This window comes from Mytilus galloprovincialis, chromosome 8 (assembly GCF_965363235.1).
Source record: "Mytilus galloprovincialis chromosome 8, xbMytGall1.hap1.1, whole genome shotgun sequence".
Taxonomy (NCBI): Eukaryota; Metazoa; Mollusca; class Bivalvia; order Mytilida; family Mytilidae; genus Mytilus; species Mytilus galloprovincialis.
Genome location: NC_134845.1, coordinates 67,602,504 through 67,621,641, shown reverse-complemented (window position 1 = coordinate 67,621,641; position 19,138 = coordinate 67,602,504). Strand labels below are relative to the sequence as shown.

The following is a 19,138-nucleotide window of genomic DNA, read 5'->3' as shown; positions in this document are numbered from 1 at the left end:
ATGCACTGAAAGAAATAGATCGACCTCATTCCCTTTGTCAGGTAGGTATGAACTCAATTTATGGTATATGATTTTTTTTATCTGTTATTGTGAAATTTCAAAATAACATCGCGTCTTTTAATGACATATTCATGACATAAAATTTGACCGACGATTTAAAGATACCAGACACTACGGTTAAATAAAATTTAGAAACACAACGGTTCATCAATATCAAAACCGCAACTTTAACAATACGACAAAATGTCCCCACAGGCATTTGTTTCTATCCATAGGACGGTCGACTATCCATATAAATAGAAGAAGGTGGCTAACGAAATTTTTTTTAGGTCACGACAGTCTCCGCTTCGGACGCTTTTTCTACCCTTCAACTTAATGCTAAAAATCCCTACCTTATATGAATCGATTCAGTGAATATTTTCCTTCAACACTAAACTAATTTCATAATCCCCACAGTGTTCCTCTTCACGGTAATGTACTCTCAATTCACTAAACCATGTCGAAAACTTGAACTACCATCTTTTCAATGTATCTACTTCCGGTTGACATCGCAGTAAATTTATTTTGTTTTCATTGACTCAGTTTCTTTCCCCTAATTCTTATGAATCTGAGTACGTTTTTAACCTCCAAAATAAAAGATCGATGATAATCTTTAGAGTTACCATATACATTCGGAATTCTCTAGTATTATCGAATTCATTCAAATTAGTTTCTGACTTTCTGATTTTTTTAATAACAACGATAAATGTACTTATTTTGGTGAAATTCCATCTTTAAAAATATATTGATAATGAAAATAATAACCTGGTAATTTTACAGAATCATTTCGTTTTTAAAAAGATAGCATTCTGCCCACAACCGGAAGTAGATACATTGAAAAGATGGTAGTTCAAGTTTTCGACATGGTTTAGTGAATTGAGAGTAGATTACCGTGAAGAGGAACACTGTGGGGATTATGAAATTAGTTTAGTGTTAAAGGAAAATATTCACTGAATCGATTCATATAACGTAGGGATTTTTAGCATTAAGTTGAAGGGTAGAAAAAGCGTCCGAAGCGGAGACTGTCGTGACCTAAAAAAAATTCGTTAGCCACCTTCTTCTATTTATATGGATAGTACACCTTCCTATGGATAGAAACAAGTGCCTGTGAATGTCCCCCTGAATAGTAAACTCATTTATGCAACTCATTTATGTGTTTTAGTGGGTCGTTCTCATGTCTTATAAGCGTACATTTGTTTCTTGTAGGTCTTATTGATGTTTTTTATGCCCCACCTAGGATAGTATGGGGGCGTTATGTTTTCTTGTCTATACATCCGTTAGTTCGTCCGTCCGTCCGTCCGTTCGTTCGGTCGTCCGTCCGTTCGTTTCTTTCGTTCGTTCGTTCGTTCGTCTGTCCAGCATCGATATCAGGTTAAAGTGTTTGGTCAAGGTAGTTTTTGATGAAGTTGAAGTCCAATCGATTGAAACTCAGTACACATGTTCCCTATGATATGATAATTTTACTTTAATGTCAAATTAAAGTTTTTACCCCCAATTTCACGGTCCACTGAACATAGAAAATGATAGTGCGAGTGGGGCATCCGTGTACTGGAGACGCTTCTTGTTTGTGTATGTATTTTACTACCAACTTGAAGAGTCACAACATATCAATTTAATCTAATTCGAAGTAAGAGACGTTGTGGATATAGCTGATGTTGTTAGATATTTAACTTTGAAGTTAACAATGCATACTTTAGAGAAGTTGGTTTTGGTAACTGTGAATCATTATGTCAAAAAGATTTAAAAAAATATCATTATATACATGTATTACATATTACATATTACATATTATATACATGTATATGTTTCTTGTGGAGAGTTGTCTCATAGGCAATCATACCACATCTTTTTTTTATAATTACAGATAGTCAGAGAAGAAACTAATTTGATAGGTAAGTAAAATGTGTCGCGGAAAGCGAAATAATTCTTGATAGTTTTGACTGATCAGTGTTTTTAACATTAATCTGTAAATTTGTAAACTATAATATTAATCACAAAACAATCCTCCCTATAATCATAAAACATGTTTTTTCCTCAGTAATATTATACAGTTTCTGTTACTGGTTGCTGATATTGAGCAAAATCCAGGTCCAGATCAGAGTAACAAAAAAAATTTGAAAATAGTACACAATAATGTGTGTAGCTTACTTCCTAAGTGAGATCTCATTAACAATAAACTACATGAGTATGACATTATTTGTATATCAGAATCTCATCTTGACAAGTCAATTACTGATGACCAAATTAAATTAAATGGGTTTCATAAGCCTATTAGGTTAGATAGAAATAGACATGGTGCAGGTGTGACCATTTATGTGAAAAATAGTCTACATTTCATTATACAGAATGACATATTTGTAAGCAATCTTGAGTTGCATTGGGTTGAAGTGAGGAATTATAGTAATATAAAATTTTTAGTTGGTGTCTTATACCGGCCTCCAAGCTCAAATTCTAATATATGGGACTTATTTAATGAGTCAGTAGATAAAGCACTTGATTGTAATTTGCCAATTTTCCTTTATGGTGATTTCAATTTGCGATATGATGTCAAACACAAGTAACTTTTTTAAAAAGTTATTTAACCGTTTAAACTTAGAAAATGTTGTTTGGGAGCCTACCAACTTTACAACCCAAACTGGAATTGATTTATGTGTGACTAATCGCAAGACCTTAATTAAATCAGTAACTGTTCTTACACCGATATGCAGTTCTCATTCTCCTGTTTCAGTCGAAATTTCATTTAAAACTTTTAAACAACACTCGTTTAATAGACAAATTCGTGATTTTAAGCGTGCTGATTATGAAGGTCTTAAAAACCAGTTGAACAATACTGACTGGGATAATGTTGTTTTTAATTCAAATAATATAAATGATGTTTATATGAACTTTGTCAAAACATTCGAAAGTACTGTAAATAGATATATACCTACTAAAACTATTACAGTAAGACCAAATGATAAACCTTTTATGAACAACTTATAATTAATAAGAAACAAGATAAGACATCGTAGAATTCACCACAAAGCGAAAACTTCAAATAATCCAGATCACAGGAAAAAATTTAGAGAAATATTTAATGAAATTATCAGCTTAGTTAGAAAGGCAAAAGAAGATTATAATGCAAACTGACATCTCAACTTATTGACAAAAATATTCCTCCTGGTAAATGTTGGCGCATTGCCAAGTCTGTATCAAATTTTACTAAAAATAGAGAGTCCCCCCCTTTTTTGGAACATGATGGCCAAATTTTTATTCATCCATTGGACAAATCAGAGATCCTGAACAATCATTTTGCTAATATAGCTAATATTGATAAGAAATTCCTGATAATATCGAGCCCCCTCCATGTCATTTAAATAAATGTGTCATCACTGAGAAAGAAATTTTAGATCAGTTAAAAATCTTGAATGTTAACAAACCAGCTGGACCTGACTGTATCAGTCCTAGAATTTTAAAAGAGGTTGCTAGCTTTATTTCTAAACCATTAACAAAGTTATTTAATATGTCTCTATCAGTTAAACAGGTTCCACTGTTATGGAAAATCGCACATGTTAATCCTTTTTTTTAAAGGAAAAGGTCAGTCCACTTTCAGCTCTAAACTATCGACCAATATCTGTTACTTGTATTGTTTGTAAGATTATGGAAAAAGTTCTATTTAAACATTTGTATAATTATATGAGAAGTAATAACCTTTTGTCAAAGTTTCAATCTGGATTCCAGCCAGGTGACTCTACTGTTAATAAGTTAATTGAAATATATCATTACATTATTAGTAATATGGATAGTGGGAGGGATGTAAGGTTTGTATTTTGTGATGTTTCTAGAGCTTTCGATAAAGTTTGGCATAAAGGACTTTTATTTAAACTTAAACAATCTGGCATAAATGATCAGCTCTTATCTTGGATAGAAAGTTATATTTCAGATCGTCAACAAAAGGTCGTTTCAGAAGGTTTTTCGTCAACTCTAAGAAGTATACATGCAGGTGTCCCCCAGCGATCAGTTTTAGGACCCTTTCTGTTTCTTATTTATATAAATGATATAGTAAATGACATTTCTAATGATATTAGACTTTTTGCAGATGACACCTCTTTATTTGTTATAGTAGATGATGATCCTGCTGTAGCAGCTGCTTCTTTGACTGATGACTTGCATGTTATCTCAAATTGAGCAAAATCATGGGCTGTTCAATTTAGCTATAAGAAAACTAAAAATATTGTATTTACAAGAAGGGCAAGGGAACACCCACCTGTATTTTTTGGGATAAATGGGGAAGAGATTGAGAAAATAAATATTCACTGTCATCTTGGGATAACATTTTAGTCATCAGCTTCATGAAACTCACATATTGATATTATTTATAAAAAACATGCTCTCGTCTATTTGTTCTTCGTCAAGTTAAGCATTTATTAGATAGGAGTTCACTTATACGTATTTATTATGCTTTTATTAGACATATATTAGAGTATGGTGATGTTCATGGGGCAATTGCACCCAGCACGAGTTTGAGCTTTTTGAAAATATTCAGATAGAAGCTGCTAGAATTATTACAGGTTTACGACGTAATTCCTCCAGACAAAAACTTTATATTGAATTAGGTTTAGAAACTCTGGAGAATAGACGTAATAAACATAAGCTTATACTATTCTATAAAATATTAAATGGGATGACACCTGCATACTTATATGAGTTAGTCCAGCCCCTTATACTTTGAGGAATGAAAATAACACTTTTCATCCGCCTCTTGCTAGAACTAGCTCTTATTTCAATAGTTTCATTCCTTCCACTATAAGACTTTGGAATAGTCTTCCTTTGAGTTTACAAAAATCCCCAAGTTTGGGTATATTTAGAAGTGGACTGGACAAATTTTATAGGACTGATGATATATTTAAACCCTTCAACTATGGGATAAGGAAACTTAATATAAGTCATTGTCAACTCAGAAATAATGCTAGCAACCTAAAATCTCATCTGTTTAATCAATTCTTATCCGAGAACACTTTTTGTGCAACCTGTAATCACCCTGTTGAGGATAACAAACATTTCTTTTTCATTTGCCCTAAGTACAATAATGTAAGACAGATCCTTCTTGATTCCATTAACTCCATTCCTGATAATGTTGATATACATATTGAATTATTACTTTTTAGAAACAGATTATTTTCATATGATATGAATATTGCTATTCTTAAATTGTTCATAAATATACCAGTGACGCCCAACGTTTTGTTTGAAACTAACTTATTTTTTGTTTCATTTAGTTTTATTTTTTATTTTTTTCCCTCCACTTAAACATTAATTCATTTAATCCACTAAGCAAGCTTAGTGTCTCTTTTAAGCCATATATATATATTTCTAATGACTTATAAAGGATATTTGCATGTTTCAAGGTTCTTGAATATATGCTGAGTAATTGCCTATATACTTAAATATACTTTGCATTTAGTAAGTAACACTGTAAACATATATTTGCTCGTGTGTGCCCATAAGTAGCATGCATGTTCCACTATATTGCATTATTTTAATAAAGTTGTTATAATTGAATTATACCTTGAACATGTAATATGGAGAAAGCTTTAACAGGCTGTGCCTGTTGCTCAATCCTTTTCATATCTTAATGAATAAAATATGTTTAAAATAAAAAAAAAGAAAAAAAAAAAAAAGCGAAATAATTCTTTATGCGTGAACAAAACTTGTTTAATGATAGAGTAAAACACTATTTTAAGTTACGTCTGTTCAAAGTGTTTTTCTGGATTCACCTCCATTGGGAACACTGAAACATGAAAAGGGCACAGCTACGAGATATGTTAAAAATCTAAAATATAATTGTTTTTGTTCAATCATTAATAGCCATTTTAGCCGCAAGTATGGTTCAATTGTATCAAACTATAAAGCTAAAAAAACATTGATAATGAATTATTCACTTGCAAATGAATAATTCGACGTCTAGAATATGTACTCATGTGAACCTCAATATAACCCCTTAATTAGAGATGGATAACGTATGAATTGAGCGTGCTCGGATATTTAAAAGAATGTCAGTCAACATGGAAAGTTACACAAAGGTAAATCATTTGATTGACTGATTCGATCTACAAAAAATCATTCTCATACAGGTTAAAACGATGATTAACATATATCTTTAGTCTGTAATATATAACTAATTCCATGATTTACATAGTCAATAAGATAGGCTACATATTATCGTGCCAATGCCCTGTAAATTATTCATTTTACACTTATTATAAGTTAGATAAATGTTTTACATTGTTATAAATTAAATCAGTGAACATGCATTTGACAGATATTGCCCTTTGACATTTAATAAGCTGTACGACTAAAAACTACATGCATAGAAGAACCAAATTATTTCAAGGTTAATTGATGGAGATCGAACTTAATTTTCTTAACTGTTTCGTTACTTACAAACGGAATATGTTAATGCAGTTATTGCTATCAGTCAGAACCGAAGCACTACTTGAAAACTTTCAACTGTGTATGGCATTGCATATATATAAGAGCAAGTATAGATACGATACATGTCACAGTTTTTAGAAATACATCTAAACATTACCTTTTCCGTACCCTTTTACTTCTATCTGGTGTTATAAACTTAAATAGTTTAAGTATTAATACCGTTTAAACTGCAATGATTATTTTATTATATTCAGAGGAATTCTCATTGGGTTGTTCCGATCCCGGATCCCGCTTACTGTTTTGTCAGATTCCCATATCCTGCTTACACTATGTACGTAAGCAATTCTCATTTTTTTGTCATTTCCCGGGTCCCGCTAGACCCCATTTCCCGTTTTCACGACACAATAATTTGACTTTCACGTTTCACGCTTACAAAATATCGTCAATCCTGCGTCACGCTTAGACCCCAATGAGACCCACTTCAAAATTGACATCAATTCCATACGAATTTGTGTAAGAGGAGCTTGTTATTGACCTAGCTTGTTATTGGCCTAATGTATGTTAAAACTTCTGCAATGTCCAGCTCATAGACATCTGAAGAAGTATTCTACCATTTCATTTTTCACATTATAACGCATATATATGAACTACATTGTTTATGTGATCATGTGATTTTTACCAACTGTTTACCACTGTCCGAAGTTAAATCAACAATCTGCCAATATTTATTGTTGTGTATTTCTTTCTAAAGTAATATCAAACATTGAAAAAAAATGACAAAAATGACAAACTCTGATGTTAATTACTTTAAAGTATTGCCGCCTCTTGCAAAACGCCGATTTTTATGAAAGTTAAAACAATCTATTTGATAAAAGCTTTTGTTTACGATGTTTGTGGTTTTTGAATAGCAGCAATCAACCACAAGACGTGACTAATAAAGCTATTTCTAGGTATTAACGATCACTAGTCGACCTCTTTTTTTAAACAATGGATCGTCTATTATTTGCATGTTAGTCAGTGGCTACCTGTTGATAACTAGACTGTTTAGGTCTTTATGGGGTTTTCGTATCATACGTTGAATTCAATTGTGCTTTGATAAAGGTTTGACCTTTTTCGTGTACTTTGCGTGTATATGCATAAAATGTTTGATGTTACAATAATATGATAGTGTTTTATCTCAAAGGTATCGCCGATAGTGCATTACAAGAAACTCCATCGGATGATATGATGAAAAGATTGCCACGACAGCTAGGAAACTGTGTTATTCAACTCGGTATTGAATTAGGACTAAGCTTCGCCAGCATTGAAGAAACCATGTACAACTATCCAAAGGATATGTATAGTCAGTTATATGACATTCTCAAGAAATGGAAGCAATCAAGTAAACAGAAACCGTCGGTCTATATATTGATGAAAGCTCTACAGCGAACAGATTCTGGTGGACTAACATTCCTACGAAACGAGTTCAAACCTGCCTAAAACTGTTATTACTCTTCATTGTTCTGATTTGTCACAATAGCTTAGAGGACTTTTTTGGGGGAACAAAAGCTTAGAGGACTTATTTCATTTCGAAATGTCTACCATGGTCTCAATGTATCGAACTTTGTAGACGTATTTTGTTTTCTCTAAGTGTGTATTATTACTTGAATACTTGAACTATATTGTTTGCAGACTTTTTATGTTTTTGTGTAAATTATTTTACATTGCTTATTTAGTATTTCTTTCACAATATCAATTGCTATAAAAGCCAAATTAAAATTACACATTTACGTTTTGAAAAACCTTTATTAATCATTATTCCTTGTAAAGTAATAGTAATGTATTTCAATTCTGTTATGTTACATAACTGGTTTTGGATAGAAAGACAAATTTTTCTTTCATTGCTTTCACTTCATACTAAATATAACAATTTTTCCCTGAAGCAATAAGCTAAAAAGATTCACCAATTGGTCGATTTATAGAAGCGTTTCAAACTGCAATTCAATAAACATTTAGTAAGGAATTGGTACTGTGAAGGGTAAATAATAATGTAATTTTTATGTACATGTATTATATCTTGATGTAAATCTTTGTGAATCCTGGTATTATGTGTATTTATTTTATAAAAAACAGTTCATGATAGTTGGATTTTGATTTTGAATAATTTGGATTATGTTTTAGCAATTTATAATATTTCTTTTAATTTTTGTAATTACTTGGATAAATATTTATTCATTTTTGAATAATAAAGAAAGATGCAGAGAAAAAGGTTTTGAATATGATTTCCTTAAATAGTTATAATTTCAGCATAAACATGTTATAGCTACATTTTTTTCTTGTTTTTGATGCAAGTTTCAATTTGGTAAAATTTTATGGTGAGTCAAATAGGATCGTAACTTTACCTCAAGTTTTATATATTAGAAGCATGAGAAAAAAGTAAAAATTTAAACGTATCTTAAAAAAGAGGTCAAATTCATTTTGCTGAAAATGATGACAAAAGTCGGCACCTAATTTCGGAGATGAGAATAAAGACTTTAAATATCTGCAAAGGCATTCAAAATTCTAAGCGAACGAAGAGGGCAAAGTGTTAAGGAATATTATTGTTTTTTAATAATTAACGTAAAAATACGGATTTGGAAAGCAAAAAAAAAAAAAATTGCGTATTTGTTTTAAAAGTTGGTTTTGATGAGGTAAATAAAACTCGGAAAAAATAGACAAATTAAACAATTATTTACCTTGGTACAGTGTATCCAATTTCATTATGTCATTATATATGAAACGGAAAGTAACAATGTATTGGTTCGTTTTTTTGTTGTTGACTTGTATAGTACAATGAACATACCGTAATGATAATTCATTGACGCCAGCTATTAGATATTACTTTCTTGATGACAAATATCAAAGCGATCGGGTGCGCATTACAGGTGGTACCAATCGTATTTTATTGGATTATGTCCCTTTTTTTTTTAAAAGAACAGTAACGAAATTAAAATGATTTTGATAATATTTGCTAGTCTCTAACCGACTTACGTTCCTCAAATCGACGTCTGATGTGACGTCATGTTGTTAAATGAGTGTTTTATATCTGGTAATCCTATTTGACGGCCATGGACATACCCTTATATAATTTTTCAAATTACTTCACAATGTTCATTCATTCAGGAAGCATGTTAATGTCAAAGTCAAAAAAATGATCGATATTGTATCTAATACTCTTTCTAATTGATGAAGATATTGTTTACGTGGGTCGTCTCTGATGAAACTTTTGCAATAGGAACGCACTTTTTTACAAAATTTTGATTCTGGTATCAATCACGAATTCATTCTTTACTTTGATAGGTTTTATCCTGATCTTTAAGGAACGATATTACTATACTGAATGCTGATATAATCGACGTATAATTGAAATATAAACAAGACGGTTTATAACAGTCGACTTTATATTTTAATTTTACGTCGACATAGGCATGATAGGGCAGTATAAAGTTTGAAACAGAAAATTCATTTCTATAGAAGGTTAGTTGATCTATTCAATATATCTGTTGAAGTTATAAAATGAAGTTTTAAGTGTTCAAAGAAAGGGGCGAAAGATACCAGAGGGACAGTAAAACTCGTACATTAAAAAAAAAACTGACAATGCCATGGCAAAAATGAAAAAGACAAACAGACAAATAATAGTACACGAGACACAACATAGAAAACTAAAGACTAAGAAACACGAACCCCACCAAAAAATAGGGGTGATCTAAGCTGCACCGGAAGAGTAGTCAGATCCTGTTCCACATGTGGCACCCATCGTGTTCAAGGATTGTTAAAGGATTGTAAAGCTAAAAGCTCTCCCGAGCATTGATTACCCAACAGCACAATATATAAAAATTAAAAATAAGAAAGTGTATTTATATTTGTGGTATGCTTATTCTTGTTAAAAAGAGGCTATAACAGCATGTCAATGTTCTTGCATTTTTTGGTATTTTCCCTTTTCACACTAGCATGTTTTTAGCTATTTGATTATTAAGCTTAGTTATTTAACATGTTGTTGTGCAGATTTGATCAGTACACATACATGACATATGTATAATCACTGCGATCAGTAGTTGAAAAACAGTAATTCAGTAAAGTAAACTACCCCTTCGAGTACGCTTTATTTCATGGCATTGTTTACTATTACAAATTATTGTGTCATTGAGTGACAGAAGTCATTTACGAATTTATGTTGATCATTGCTTTTTTGCTTAGTTTCTTCTGCTACCTTTTCTAGCATCGGACTCGCATTTAGTTTTACAGTGCGTGGGTTTGTTGGTTTTCATTTGCTAGAAGTATAGGTGGAATCTCACTTAACATATTTAACCCCGTCGCACTTTAACGCCTGTCCCAAGTCAGGAAACTCTGGTCTTTGTTAGTCTTGTTGGTAATTTTATTTAATTTTGGTTAATTTATATGATTTTGGAGTTAGTCTGACGTCCAGTTTTGCTGAACAAGTACACATGTTTGTGTAGGATCCAGTTGAAGCTTGCCTCCAGGGGATGTATTTTTCTCGTTGTGTTTAAGACTCATTCATGGCCTTGTACTGTTGGCTTCTCTTTCGTCGGGTTGTTGTGTCTCTGATAAATTCTTAGTTTCTATTCTTAATGTTATTCATAACTTACTTGTATAACTAACGACTATACATTTACTTATTATTGATGTAAGAATGAATTATCATTGTACGACAAATTATTTCAAAATCTTGCAGATATCGAAGGAAAAACTTTACTGGATTAATAGTAATGGAAACATTAAATCAGCTCAATATAATGGTTCTGATGAAAACACGATCCTTTTGACAAATACTACTAGATACTACCAAGCTATTTGAGTTTCCGGAAGGGTCATTTAATATGCTAACCAACGTCAGTTGTTATTGATAAATGAAACACAAGGATCTATGCCGATTGTCCTATACAACGATACCGACATAATTTGGGGTATATTTGAGTTTAAAGAATTGAGTATGTACTCAAACATTTACGAAGATGTAGTATTGAAAACCAATAAATACATGTGTTATATGTTAAATAATCATACCAACATGCCATGAATGTTATTTGTATTTTTGTCGGACAAAACACTTTACTCAACGCTGGAACATAATTATAATTTCAAAATAAGGATCATCATAAACAACATGAACAATATTTTTTTTACATCCGTGAATAAGCACCAAATACACATATTTTCTAAATACTTAATATGCAAAAACATTGGCTTGCTATTATCTATAGGTGTTTGACTATTGTTTTTGCTTTTGTTTGTCATTGTCATTTTAATATTTATAATAGAAGGGAAAAACTATTAATTTTGAAAGGTATAATAGAAGGGAAATAAGTTATTTCGATATTTTTAATATTAGGCAAAAACTAGTAAATTACAATTCGGTTATGAAATTAAAAGTACTGCAACCACAGTTCAATTTTCAAATCTTTAACTGTCAATACTGTTAATATTCGGTGATTGGGACGTAATTAAAATAAATTTATACATTTGATTTATAGTCTTACATATACTAATAGTCTATCCCAAGTCACAAAACATGCACAATAAATCATATAAATATGTAAAACTGTAGACTTTGAACGTGACTCAATAATGGGCCTGACAAAAATGATTTGAAGAATTCTTGAATTTTGTTTTAAAAAATGATTCATAACACACACAGTACCTATATTTTAGTTATGTAAGTGTAATTTGTGAGAAAAAAAATCTGTTTTGAATGGAAATTGAATAAAAAATTTGTTTTATTATATTCAGGTACGCTGATGATGTATGCTTGTATTTTCATTTTCAGTTATCAATTTTGCGCCTGTCCCAAGTCAGGAACCTCTGGCCTTTGTTAGTCTTGTATGATTTTTAATTTTAGTTTCTTATGTATAATTCGGAGTTTAGTATGACGTCCATTATCACTGTACTAGTATACATATGTTTAGGGGCCAGCTGAAGGACACCTACGGGTGCGGGAATTCTCGCTACATTGAAGTAAAATTGAGAATGGAAATGGGGAATATTTCAAAGAGACAACAACCCGACCATAGAAAAAAAACAGCAGAAGGTCACCAATAGGTCTTCAATGTAGCGAGAAATTCCCGCACCCGGTGGCGTCCTTCAGCTGGCCCCTAAACAAATATATGCTAGTTCAGTGATAATGAACGCCATACTAATTTCCAAATTGTACACAAGAAACTAAAATCAAAAATAATACAAGACTAACAAAGGCCAGAGGCTCCTGACTTGGGACAGGCGCAAACATGCGGCGGGGTTAAACATGTTTGTGAGATCTCAACCCTCCCCCTATACCTCTAGCCAATGTAGAAAAGTAAACGCATAACAATACGCACATTAAAATTCAGTTCAAGAGAAGTCCGAGTCTGATGTCAGAAGATGTAACCAAAGAAAATAAACAAAATGACAATAATACATAAATAACAACAGACTACTAGCAGTTAACTGACATGCCAGCTCCAAACTTCAATTAAACTGACTGAAGACCCATTGGTGGCCTTCGGCTGTTGTCTGCTCTATGGTCGGGTTGTTGTCGTTTTGACACATTCCCCATTTCCTTTCTCAATTTTTTTCTCTTACGTAAATTTATATGCTGCGAATTGCTAGTTGCTGGTTGCCTGGTCATCAGTATATTCATTACATAAGATCATTTTATTTATATTGTTGTTTGCTTTCGTATATTTGTGTTAACTTTGCATTACTATTATTTTAGGTTCATTTTTCACAAATTACATAATCACTATCTACAACAAAGATATGTATTTAAATTATCTACGTAAACCATGTACTTTCTACCTTTCTGAACAATACTTTATATATAAGTTATGCTATTTTGTTTATAATAGATATCCTTTATATTCGATAGTCGTAAATACATGTCAATTAAATCTGTCGTTTAAAAGTATCATTGTTCACTAATATACACATGTTTTGACAATTTCTAAAAGTGTTTAATAATCTCAATTTTATACTTGACAAAAACGAGTAGTTTTACATACGGTAAGTACATTGTATGTTTTATGTTTTTTTAAGACGATATAAAATATATCATATAAGTAAGTATTTGATAAAAAAAAAAGAAAAGTGATCTTTTTCAAAACCAAATTCAACTTTTTTTGCCTCTTAAATATAGCTGATTTTTTTCAATTTTATTTAGGAAGTATTATTGATTATTGAAGTATGTGATGGCAAATGAGAACATATTATATTTTACATGCACCAGTCGCGGAAAAATATACTAAAGATCTTCTTCTCATGATGTTATTTTTCGACGGACCAGGAATGACATGACATTAATATAGACTACTGATAAAGCAATGCATCATTCCCACATACGGGAAAATTGAGAACAAGAATGGTATGATAATAATATCTTGAAACGTTTAACTAACGTGAAATCTATGTTAAAGAACTACACGATTCAAGAAACTGAAATTTTAAAGTCCCTTAACTGGTATTTTTCGCAAATACCCCTCCGGAGGATAACATGATATTTCAAACAATTTGATGTATATAGTAGCCATATAATTATTGTTGAAAACAGAAACCATCGTTGATGGTGACGGCACCCAATTTGTTAATGTTCATGGTTTTCGTAAAGTTTAAGAAAGAAGTGTAATATCAAGGTGACAATTAGTCTTATAACATAGGAGAACACGATGCAAAAAAAGAAAAAAAAACATTGTACAAAAGACCACACAGAAAAATATAAACTTAGCAACACGTTATCTGCCATATACCCGGATGACATTGTGTATTTTTGCTTAAATGCCTGTTTGGTTGATAATTGAAAATAATTTTTTTTAAATATTCGCGTTTGCCAATGTGACAATTGAGAGAAAGAGAGCTAAAAGATGTATCTAATACAATGTGTCATCTGTATTGCCTAATGGTCAAACGAACCACTATGGAGCCCATACAACGTTAAAAAGTTGAGGACTTTCTTATCATTCGAAACGCCAGTTTCAATGGTTGCTATGTAAGCAGCATTCCTGATTCTGATTTAATTGTCTGAAAAGTACCGAATCAACCAGAGTGTATATGTTTAAAAATTGATTGAAAGACTAAAAATATGAATATCCTAATTTTCAGACTTACATATGAAAACGTTAAAACTAGTGTTTCCAGTTTTTGCATTTTTTTTGTAGATTAGAACGTTGGTTTTCCTTTTATATACGTTTTACATTAGTCATTTTTGGGGCCCTTTATAGCTTGCTGTTCGGTGTAAGCCAAGGACCCGTTTTGAAGGCCGTACTTTGACCTATAATGGTTTAATTTTTCAAACTATGGCATGAATAGAGATGTGTCCTATTGACACTCATACCATATCTATTTATATTTATTCGCAGACGATGGTCCATGTACGATCACACTCTCTTGACATTCCTAGTTTCTTCTCATCATGATAAAATGGGTGTATCTTCATGAAAGAATGAGCTGTACACAAATGTGATACATGTAGCTGTTTAAAAAAAATCATCTTAAAATTGTGATTTTAAAGATTTAAACATCGGAGTGCAGATAATTTTTTTGTTTGTGTACTAAAAATTAGAAAATAATCATCCGGGTTCCTAAATGCCCAAGAATAAAATTGTACTAGTTTCCTGAAAATATTTGATAATTTTTTTTAGTATGTCAACCTACAAACATGAATGGAAAGCATTTTGAAAAGAATAGTGTATTACTTATCAGTTTTGATGTTGTAATTTCTATCTACTGAATGAAACAGTGTTAGGAATAATTGAGAAAACACTAAAATCGTAAACGTTGTGTAATTACCCCATAAAGGAGTCTTTTAATTTTGGTTTATATTGATAGTAAGTATATCATTTTTTGTTGTAATAAATCTGACAAATGCAAATACTTTTATTTGAACATTTTGTTTGACAATGATTTGCATTAAATATACAACATGTTTGCTCGGTTCACGTAGAAAATAACATTAAAGATATTTACAAAATTGCAAATCGTTGTTCTTTTAGGGCTTGTCAGGAGAACAAAAAAATACGTGCTGAATTTGTGCTGACGGTCTTCGACAACGAATCCATCGTTTGCTAATACATTTATGCATCGATAAAAATACGCTTTATAAAAAATATTGCCTTTTAACTTATAGATTGATAACCACCCATATTTATTTCACTTATCTATCATTTAAATAGTCTGTTTTCTGTGGTGTCGAAAGTTCTGTGGTGTCGAAAGTTGTTATAAAATGATGAACAAATTTGACCAGCAAGCATAGTAGCTTATTCAATCTTCTGTACCTGATGGTTTTTTTTAAGTTTTAGGTTTAAATGGCTTACACAATGCTTGACTGAAATTGTTCATTTGATAATAAAATATTAATAATTAACCTTCTTTGACATACATGTACTGTAGCTCAATAAATTGAATTATGGATAAAAAACTACAATATTTAGAGTCTTGAACTGACATAAAGTTACATGTAAAATGCAGTGATATTCATGAAAGTAAATATCCATCTAAATTGCATCAATTGAAAATTCAACATCACTTACCATTACCGAATTATTTAAATATACTGCAGAAATTCACCCAAAGGAATTTACTTTAAAGAAATCAAATATAAACGGAAATAATTGTTATTTGCTAGATTAAAAACTTTCAGTTTAACACGGAAAACTCTACACTAAAATTTATGACAAAACGGACGAATTGTGTTTCTTATTGTTAATTGTCCTGTTTTGGATGGCGATGTTCCTTTTGCACCATCTTACGGTATTTATATATCACAACTCGTTCGCTATGTGCGTGTCTATTGTGATGTTTTGGATTTTAACGGTTATCTTTGTTTTACTGGTAAATTATCAAGTCAGGAATTTCGTTACCACAGATTGCTTGAAACCTTTACCAAATTTGTCTATAGATATAAAAATTTAGTAAATGTTGGTTGTTCTTATAGAGAACTTATTTCAAGCGGTTCGATATAGTACATTCTCATTTGTACGGAGATATTTTTTTGAGCCAGGATTTTCAGAAAGGATCCGTGTAAACTTATGGATCCTCTAAATAAACTTATTCGAAAAGGTAACCAATTCAACACTGTAATTACAACTTTGAATATTGTTATATTGGTTTAATATTGATTTTGTTTTAAGTTAATTAAATCATATTAAGTGTTATTGTTATATACATTAGCATAGTCATGGTTTTAAAATCTGTTATTACATTTGTACCTTTATCTTGTTTAAGGTTATGTTTTTTTCTGACTGTATATGACATCTTTACATTAAATTGGCTGCTTTCTGCTCTTTAGTCAGGTTATTGTCTCTTATACACGATCTCCATTTCAAATCTCATTTTTTTTATAAAATGTTACAAATCAGATACAACATGTAGGTATTCTTTAGTACCAAAACGTTATATTTGAACAAACTGATAATATATTACATCAATCGTATCAACAACATGTTACAAAATGTAGTACAGCAACACTTTTAGTAATGTTTTAATGCCTAACTCGCCAATTGGTGGTTTTTAATTTTCAGCGCAATTCTTACTTCTAGTGTTTATTCAAATTTTTTTTTAGCAGAAGGCAAGTTATGGTTTGACATATTCAATATTTCAATTTGTCGATGTAATTATGGAATTACATTGAAAATGTCGTCATTAACATGATGTCGTAATATTTTGCAGACATAATCGATGCTGATGATTAGCAAAAGATGATTATTTGGTGCCTGTGTATTCTTCAACATAGAATCAATCAATTTTTGTTTTCCTATCACGATTTCCTTGATAGAGTGTTGCTGTTCACAAGGAATATATTTAAAAAATGTCCAAGTGGTGAAGTTGAAATGGTCACTTCGTAAATATTCCTGACACAATCACGAGTGTTATGGTATATCCGTGTCACAGATGACAGCAGACATGTTCAAAATTACTATCTACAATCCCGTTCCCTTTCTACCAAATGTGACCTATCGAATTAGACTTACCGAATTTGTCCAAAGATAGGATACACGATGGCTGCAACATCTGAGGCAATATCTCCTTATCCTTCTTGAATATATCCAGTTTTTGATGGAGTATTTAGTTTTACATTTGGTGATTAGTTTACTGTTTTTTGTCTGTAGGTATTATTTTTTGCCTTGGCGTTGTCAGTTTTTTCTTTCGACTTATGAGTTTGACTGTCCGTTTGGTATTTTTTGCCTCTCTTATACATGTTTGCTTTGATAAAACATGTGCTGTGACGAGAGATATGATCACATCTTCAAATAAGATAAAAACTATATCCTAGCAGTTGTCTGTTATTTACATCTTAGAAGGTCATTAAACAAATTAACTTTCTGCAGATATTATCAATTTTTGATGATGAATTGTTAAAGAATATCAAATATTTGTTTTGTTGAACCAGAGCCACAGTGGAAAAACGTTGATAGAATTCCGGGTTAAATGTTTAACGAAACAATGTCACAGTCGATAAGCAGGTTTTTAATACTTAAATGAAGTTCATATTGACTACACACGCATAATTGGTTGGTAAAACCATTGAATATTGTGTGTATTAGATATTGACGTATTTACGATAACAACACATTAAAATGAAAGCGGATTTTATAGTAAAGTAATATCAATGATACTCGAACACACCCACGAAATCGCGGGTATTTTGAGCTTGGTTGAAAGTATGATAACTATCGTAGGATGCATTTTGGTAAAAGATTTTATGTTTTGCGAATTTCAGAAAACATATCAAACTGAGTTATATGCACTTGGAAACTGAACAATTATCTTAAGCCCTCTCTTCTTCCATGGTCCGTTTTATTTTCTTTCTATTAAATTCCAAGATTTTTGCGTTTCTGTATACTATGAACATACATATAATATAGATAAAGTGCATTTTCTATTCACTATCAATTCAAAGTTTCTTCTCCATGGCGATCACTGGTATATTATATAGAGAGTTTCTATATAATATATAATTATAATCATAGTATACATGCAGTATAACGCGAAATTAATTGTCCTGCCCCAGGTCATTCACCCGTGATAATTTGTCTAAAAAGTCCTCATCCCGAATGCCAATAATCGTCTCCGTCATTTTTATAAATTTCCTGTCACAAAACTTTAAATGTTTCTAAGGATTTTCTTATCCCAGGAATAGATTACCTTAGCCGTATTTGACACAATTTTTTGGAATTTTGGGTTCTCAATGCTATTCAACATTTTACTTGTTTGGCCTTATGACTATTTTGATCTGAGCGTCACTGATGAGTCTTGTGTAGACGAATCGCGCTTCTGGCTTATTAAATTATTATCTTGGTACCTTTGAAAACTATTTATTATACTTGCATTTAGATAAATAATGGATTGACGATATTTTCCAACTTTTAATTTGTTCATTTCAAAAATAAAAATAATGTGAAACATGTCAACGGAAAGAAAAAAGACGATCATTTTTTTTTACTTTCACTTCAGATTTATTTCCAAAATCTTTAAGATTTCGATTTCGAGAAAGTTTATTGATGTTTTATAAATGTGTGTCAATATATTCCGAAACAGAATATATCAAATGTATTTGCCGTTCTCGTGATATTTAACAGAAATTAGTGTGTATGACGTAATTACGTAAGTAAACAATCACCGAATTCGGCCCCAAAGTATCATGGCGAATCTTTATGTTTTTTTGAGTAAAATATACTTACTG

At 31.3% G+C, this 19,138-nt stretch overlaps 1 long non-coding RNA gene across 1 annotated transcript in view; it reads left to right on the top strand.

The window, feature by feature from the left end:
- The first annotated feature begins 269 nt into the window (after nt 1-269).
- LOC143042422 (uncharacterized) overlaps nt 270-19,138 on the top strand; it is a 47,393-nt gene continuing 28,524 nt past the window's right edge. The window contains exon 1 of the long non-coding RNA XR_012967983.1: nt 270-1,008. This is a non-coding gene — a long non-coding RNA (uncharacterized LOC143042422). The remainder of the gene's footprint in view (nt 1,009-19,138) is intronic.